The 8,577-nt window shown below is 35.4% G+C and overlaps 1 long non-coding RNA gene across 1 annotated transcript; it reads left to right on the top strand.

The window, feature by feature from the left end:
• Window positions 1-6,046: 6,046 nt before the first annotated feature.
• On the top strand, window positions 6,047-8,103 carry LOC141637283 (uncharacterized). Its single transcript, XR_012541707.1, has 3 exons — window positions 6,047-6,266; window positions 6,367-6,474; window positions 8,006-8,103. It is a non-coding gene; the product is annotated as an uncharacterized LOC141637283 (long non-coding RNA).
• The last annotated feature ends 474 nt before the right edge of the window (window positions 8,104-8,577 follow it).

The raw sequence follows: 8,577 nt of genomic DNA, 5'->3' as shown, positions 1-8,577 counted from the left end.
AACTATACAATTCTAAATAAAACATATAAACAGCATATACAACTATAGTTCGACCACACACAGAAGCTATCATTCAATATAATAAACATGTTACCGCAATGTTTGAATTAGTAATTACTAATGGAAATCCAAATTACCACATAGAAAACATAGTATCACCATACATCTCCCTAAAAACAAACTTCGTCCCGAAGTTTCTTATTCATCCCATATAACTACAGACCCCGGGGTTTCGTGATGCACCACCAACATCTTTAATGATATAACAAACCACAATCCACCACATAGGGTCAATATTTGTGCTCATCTGTCATATTTAACCGTTTGTAGGAGATTGCAAATCTTCAAATCATCACATTTCAGTCACAACTCGTGAAGCCCTAATGCAAACCAAAGCTCACTTAGCTAACTAATACCACAAGAACGGGACTAAATCAGTGTTTATGCATATATACTCAAACAATAAACACATACAATAACACATCCTTTAATTACATATCAATGTTAGACTAGTTCAAATAACCGAACATGCTTGACTTAATTATCATGTTACTAATCATGCTTTCCGATAATGTTACCAATTTCATCGCAATTATCAAGAATACACAAGGAATGTAAACAACAAAAGCCATCTTATCGTTACTCATGCTTATTACTTTCATTATGATGTACATACATAGTATAAGTTGTTAATTCTCGGTATTACGCACAATTTGTATCCACATTAGTACGACTTGGCAAATAAATTAAAATATGCACATGAATCAATTATACATGTATAACCCGTAATTCCACATCATGCTCAAACTCGGTACCCACACATGTCCGAAGGATTACTACACACTTGTTTACAAGCACAGTACATACTAGGACAATCATCATTTTCATCGTGATAAATATTATGTTCCATGTCAACTCATGTGGATCATAAAAAAAATGTGCACACTTCAACACCAATATACACCATCAATTAACTATCATTTAGCTACTCACATCATCACACAAGCCACCTATTTGTACCGTCAACCATATATTGTCATATCACTAGACATGCTATACTAATTTCATGCAAATAAATAACTCAATGCTTCCTTTTCAACATATTAGCTTTTTATTTGTATATTTATTCCAGTTTACATTATAATTAATAACATCATAAAGTCATCATACATTATTCTTGGACTATTATACGGCTTACCTCATCCTACAACGATTCATTCAACACAAATTATGTTCTATCTCATATTCATGCCGATAATATACTCAACCACCATGTGACATATATGATTCAATCAAACTCGTTAGCTTAGGTAACCACAATTTACTTGCACGTAATCACACTTGTTACTATTTATAATATGTGCAACAATCAATCCACTTAATTAATCATAGCTATGTTTCATGTTCATGCTATTTGCAGACATTGTTATGTAATAAGTGACATATAAGACACGACACCCCCAATCTTTCAATGTCATCACTTGTTCCACATAGGCTTATAGGTTAAACTACTTATAATGTCACATAAACATGTTGCCAAAACATAGAAACTAAGACTTCGAAATTCATAGTATAACCTTTATAGAAACTTGTCATCAGACACACGTTCACAGGCACTATAAAGCATGCTATAACTTCCAGAATCACCAATAAATAACAACTTAACGAATACACGAGTTTTTAGACTTTTTAGAAAATACATAGAGTCATGGAATAGGAAGAGTTGAAATTAGATCCAATTCACAAATAATCAATTTATAAGGATTTTCCCAAACCGACGGGTCAAAACAGATTGTTATCAGCAATTTGTCACGTTTCAAGGTCAAATTGCAAAAATCATAATCCATTAATGACATATCAATATCAGGTGAGGTTTATCAATCTGGAAACTTCTACGAGTTTACTAATTAGGAGAGTTGGAATCACTCAAAAATCATGTATACATAAAAAATGGCAAATTTTACAAATTGATTGGTCGAAATTAGCATTGTGCAGTAAAATTCTGACCACTGTTTACTAAAATATTTATTTCTCTTAATCCGTAACTCGTATAGGCATGAGACCACTGACAATTGAAAGCTAACACACAGACTAACACATATAAAAAAAATTTAGTTAACAAATCTTAACCATATATAAAATAACAGCCAAAACAATTAAGAGGCAGAATCTGAGAAATAAACCATCTTTCAATCTTTATTCCTTGCAGTTCTTTATGCTACTGTACTTGTCTTTCCCAGGTACTTAACCAAGCATTTATGAAACACAAAGTAAAAAAAACTTAACATTACGTAGTATAATTGGTCATAAGATTCGGTCACATAAAACAAACTCGGTCGAGTAAATGACATACTAGGCCGAGTACACGATGCTCGGCCGAGTAATGAGACCACTCGGCCGAGTTCACGACTCCAGAAGGTGAACAGACTTATCACAGACATATTACTCGGCTGAATATGGAATACTCGGTCAAGTAAAAAAGATACTCGGCCGGGTAGGGACTACTCGGTCGAGTATAGGCTCAGTTCTCAGCAACGTCAAGTTTTCGTAAAACAGTCATATCTCACTCGTTACTTGGTCAATCTGGGCGTGTGACCTATCTTTAGAATCGTAAGAAGACAAGCTATTACCTCCAATTGAAATTACAGCTATATCATTCCTAGAACTCGACTTATGATAGTTTTACGACAGCCCTTCCATAATCGGTCTTCATACAAATCAAATTTTCTAAACCAAAACAATTTGAACATGCATAAGGCAACAACAACAACTCAATATTTCAAGAAACCAGTACATAGATGCACTTTTATCATACCCACATGAAAATTATACACGACATTTGCATCCTACACATGCTTTTTTATTAAAATATACACGTGCACAACTACCTTTTTTTTAAAAAACCATGTATTAAACATATAACATGCTCAACATACTTCAAGCTCAAGATCTATCATATACAATTTCACAATTCACCTTTCATATACTACCATGTTCCAACACTTTCACCATTCCTCCAACAACTTCACAAGATTCACGTTATAGGCATTAAACACACATGACTCAAACATACAATAGTTTCCCCCATGTGACCGGCTTGAGATCGTAAGGGTCTTAATGCGACTTCGGGACGTCTCCCAAGTCTTTGCGGTAGCTCCAAACAACTCTCTCCGGGTTCATTTTATTTAGACTCCCTAAGTTCATTGGGTTCATTTGTTTCAGGTGCCGGAATCGTCATCTCTGATACCACTTTGTAACACCCCCTCATACCAAGGTACCTTACCAAGGGCTACCCTAGCATGAAAGGATGTTACCATCTCGGTTGCCCGAGGTAAGTATATATCAAAAGCAAAAATCCACAAACACATCTATTAAAGTATAAAGAGTTAGCGATTACATTATCTCAGACCAACTCAAAATAAAAGTACAAGGTCTCAGAACAAATGAAATCTAAGACATCTAAACTCATAATAGCGGAAACTAGACTTGACGTAATGACTCCCCATGACTGTCCCATAGCTAAACATCTGCATTACCTGTCATAATCTGCTCACCATCCCCGAATGGATCACCGCAGGTTTTACAAACAACAACACGAGGTCAGTTACTGAATAATTAAAGTAAGAAAAACAAACAATGTAACCGGCTGATCATCCTCCATCCCCGGTCTCCCGTTCTCACACAGCAACCGACTACACACCAAAGTGTGTAGCCCTGCCAGATAACCCATCGCAACAGGTAATCTTCGCCGCCAGTGGGTGACCGCAGCCCATCCCCACCTAGTCCAGCTCATCAACGAGCAAATAACAATCCATGTCCCTTAATGTGCACATCCCCTCCCGTGACGGGTTCCACGGAGGGCGAACTAGGGTGTGATGCCACTCCCGCAAGTGACTCCACCACAAACACAAACATCACAGCTGTCACAACACCACAACCTTCACAACACAACCACATCACCACCGTCACCACAACTCCCATACTCCGATGATCAGCAGATGACAACAATTACAAAAAAACACAGTCTTAAATCAATTAACAGTAACTGAGTAGGGAAACCCTATCTTTTCGCAATCCAAGCACACACAAGCCATCAATTATGATCCTTCATATATCCATCACTTACATAACATAATTATGTATAATTACCACCTACTCAAACAATTAATCATGCACATACCATAGACTCATCATAACTTAATAGGAATATCAACTTAAAGAACAAACACGACTTTTTCTGATTTTCCAGCACATGGCAGACTCGGTATAAAATGCATAACTAATTCCTTATAGATCTAATTGATGCAAGGCCAATTGGATTGGAACCCCATGAGTCTTAGCTACAAATTATATCTAACGTAGTTTTCTCAAATTCCAAATTTATCAGGGGTTTCCAGACTGATTTCCAAAAACTAACGGAAACCGTCGCACAAAAAGTATTGATTCATAAAACGAGTTTAAGACATTATTTTTAAGTAATTCCAAATCCTATTGTCATCTAGACTCTACAAAGATGATGTATGAAGAAGCCCCAAAACTGAATCGACATATAAATTAGGGTTTCAAATTATTTTCCACAACCAAATCAGATTCGCGGACTTTTCAGCGACATGTTCATAAATAAATCACCTAGGACAAACCATAAGGAATTTAACTACGAAACTTGATATGCATAAACTAGACTTCAAATAAACAGGACTCTCTTTTCAAACGTTTCGAAGACGAAGAATTTAAAACAGTATAAACAATTGAATGAGATCGACTAACAAACAGGGAAATCGAATTAGGTTGAAATCGGTGAAAAATCTTCAATCAAATGAAGGGCTCGACAAATCCTATTCCTCTCCCTCTCTCTAGGTTTAGAAATAGTTTTAGAGATGTTCAAATGATTTTAGAAATGACTTAAGAGTTATAAACAAAACCCTTGGTCACAACATAATGAAAACCGTCACACTCGTTGAACCGGTTTACTCGGTCAAGTGCACTCGGCCGAGTAACACACACTCGACCTAGTACCAACCAAGTACTCGACCAAGTACTCCAAGTAAAATACGGAGTATTACAGTCTTCCCTTCTTAAAAAGAACTTCATCCTCGAAGTTCGCACCAACTACAACCAACCACACCTAACATCACATATATTAACACAATATAACTCATACTCATAATATAACTCATATGCATAACTAGTAAAATCTATGCTAACTGATATAGACTTGAGTAAGCTCGGGTTGTCACATTTTATCCCTCATAAAAGAAGGTTACGTCCCCGTAACCTAACTCATATAAAACCCCACAAACCACGCATTATCACAGTCTTTCCTTATAATACAATTCATAATAAAACATAAACAACATATGCAACTATACAATTCTAAATAAAACATATAAACAACATATACAACTATAGTTCGACCACACACAGAAGCTATCATTCAATATAATAAACATGTTACCGCAATGTTTGAATTAGTAATTACTAATGGAAATCCAAATAACCACATAGAAAACATAGTATCACCTTACATCTCCCTAAAAACAAACTTCGTCCCGAAGTTTCTTATTCATCCCATATAACTACAGACCCCGGGGTTTCGTGATGCACCACCAACATCTTTAATGATATAACAAACCACAATCCACCATATATGTAACACCCCGTAATTTCGGACCGTTATTTTATTGCAAAAGTAATATTTTAAATCAACTTTAATTTAATATTAATTTATTTGAAATAATAATAATTCGATAAAATATAATTTTATTTTATTTTGAAGTAATATAATTATTTTTGATAGTTTGGAAATGTTTAAAAGTAATTTAAACTATATTTGAACATTTTCTTTAATAAAAGGTTATTTCGATGAAAAGTCGTAAACATGGGATTTTCTATTTCTTACGGTCGTTGGGTAAATGAGTTAGGATATAGGGCATAGGGGTACTTAATTTTCTAGTAAACTCGTGTTTAAAAACTTTAGCGTTTTCGGAAATCGCGTTTGACGAATAATTTGAATTCCCGTCAAAACGAATCAAAACCGAGTAAAAAAAAATAGACCTAACCCCCTCCATGAGGCATCCAGCCTCCCCCTTTCTTCATAGTGTTTCATTTTTTTCATTTTGCTCTTGAGCTTTGTTCTACCGAAATCCACAAAAGAAAAAAAAAACAAATAAGCTTACAATCGTAATTTCAGCATAATTTCTTCGTTTCTAGTCCGATTTTCGCAAAATTTATATTTTCGGAATCCTCTTTTCAAGATCTACATCCTAGTATATTTTAATTTCAGTTTTCATTATGTCGATTTAAGATGATTTTTGGGCAAAATTTCGGTTTTAGTGATTATTATTGTGTTTTTGTTGTTTTTAATAGGTGAAGATTATGAGGATGATATAGGGGACTCCTATATAGTAGAGGATGATGGGTAGCTACTGTTTTTAGGGTTTTCTCAAGGGTTATTTTGCCTTTTTCTAGCTTAAGGTAACATATTTCGAGTTACTCGACGAATAAATGTCACATTCTTTGCTTTTTGTATGATTTTTGTGAAGGTTATTTGAGTAGTTTATTTCACATGAAAATATAGGTTAAATTCATGTCTTTTGTATGTTAAGTTCACTTATTAGTATGGAAATGAAATGGGAATGATTAATTGATGCTTCAGACGATCTTAAACTGAACAAAAATGGAAAAATGGAGGGTTTGGGATGGCGGCCAGCAGGCCCAGGCAGGCCCACGGCAGGCCCTGGGTTGGCCCGGGTTGGCCCGTTGCTTGTTTCGCGGTTTTTCATGCATTATTTGTCGTTACGGGTTTATTAATGTTATATTTAGTATAAGTAACAAATGGGTAATCTTTTGAAATGAATCATATTAGTAGTAAATATAATGTTGATGGTATAATTATGTTTATATTGGTAGTTGCACATGTTAGGATAGGTTATGATATGAAATTGTAAAGAATAAGCTTAAAATGAATTTTATAGTGATAATTGCAATGTTTTGGTGATTAAGCCGAAAATCGAGCCTTGGTCCCTTTGATCAATCGATGTCGATCAATCGTGTGATTGGTCGGCCAGCGATTTAACCCGTGCACTGGAGGATCGGGGTTGCGGGTAAAAATTCGGTTGGATGTAAATTATTGTGAAAAATGGATAATTGGCCTTATTCTTGTTTTAGGCCATTTATTATGTTTTTAGTTCACATGTGTTGTTGGTTGATTTGAATGGGTTCTTATATTGTAGAAACGGCCTTGGATTCCCCGAAACCTTTAATATTGTTAATATTGCTGGAAATGGAATTGGTATTAAATACTTCTTGCAGGTTGTTGTGTTTGTCATAGATAGGCCTTTATAGTCTTTGACAAGTATATGTTCACTGCTTAATAGCCTTTGTGTTCCTGACTTGGTGGGATTATATCCAAGTTGGGGCATGACCTCGTTACTTATTTTGATAGTAAGTGGTCAGCTTAAGTACTAGCCAACCCTTTGGTGGATTCCTTAGGGTACTCACTTTGTTTTAGAAAAATTGTGAGTCTTGGGTGCGGTGGTGTGTATCCGCATGTCTAGGTCTCAAGTGCATTTTAGGCTAGGGTTGTGTTGTGTCCTGGCCATGTTTTGATAGAACCTCTGAGCCAGGATACCGGTTCGATTACCTTCCCTACCTCGTGGTATAGACTCGAGTTACAGAGTGACTATTGACCGTACTAAGAACTTATGCCTGTCTTTGATATATTGTCCTTTCTTTTAGGGTGATTTTATGAGTTGTAATAGGTGAGATGCAAGCCGGTTACAACTGATAAAGTTTGGATTACTGCTTGTTATATGTTTCACATGATAGTTTAATTTGGTCAGTTTAGTGTTCATATGTTAGAATACTTGATATCTGGATTATTTGTGATGTTGTTTACATGTTACATTACATGTTACATTAAATATGACATTTCGTGGCTGGGAGGACTCGAAGTTACTCCCCACTGAATTGTGGCTTTCGTGTTTGTATAAAATGCGATTGACAGGTTGATGATGATTAGATGGGGTCACAGACGAGCTAGTGAGCAAAAGAACCTTGGACTTAGTTTGGTTATATTTTGTAGTAAACCTTTAAACATATGGTTGTGTTTATATTTTGGAGGGACATATGTCTCCCTCTTTTACTTTGGGTTGTATCACTTTACTCTCGCGACTTTAGCATGGTTATGTAAATTAGTTTGTTAGTATTTGCAGGTTTTGGCACTCTTCTTTTGGAAATGTTTGTGAATGGTTTAGAAAAGTTTTGAAAATTACAGGTTTTATCTGGTTGAACCAATTACAAACATATCCTGTCAGTTTTTCTGTAGAATTTACGTGTTTATTTATCGCTAAAAATGAGGGTGTCACAATATAGGGTCAATATTTGTGCTCATCTGTCATATTTAACCGTTCCTAGGAGATTGAAAATCATCAAATCATCACATTTCAGTAACAACTCGTGAAGCCCTAATGCAAACCAAAGCTCACTTAGCTAACTAATACCAAAAGAACGAGACTAAATCACTGTTTATGCATATATACTCAAACAATAAACACATGCAATAACACATCCTTTAAT

This window comes from Silene latifolia, unplaced genomic scaffold, assembly GCF_048544455.1.
Source record: "Silene latifolia isolate original U9 population unplaced genomic scaffold, ASM4854445v1 chrun_scaffold_16, whole genome shotgun sequence".
NCBI lineage: Eukaryota > Viridiplantae > Streptophyta > Magnoliopsida > Caryophyllales > Caryophyllaceae > Silene > Silene latifolia.
The sequence above is the reverse complement of the archived record's forward strand: the minus strand, read 5'-3'. Positions and strand labels throughout refer to the sequence as shown.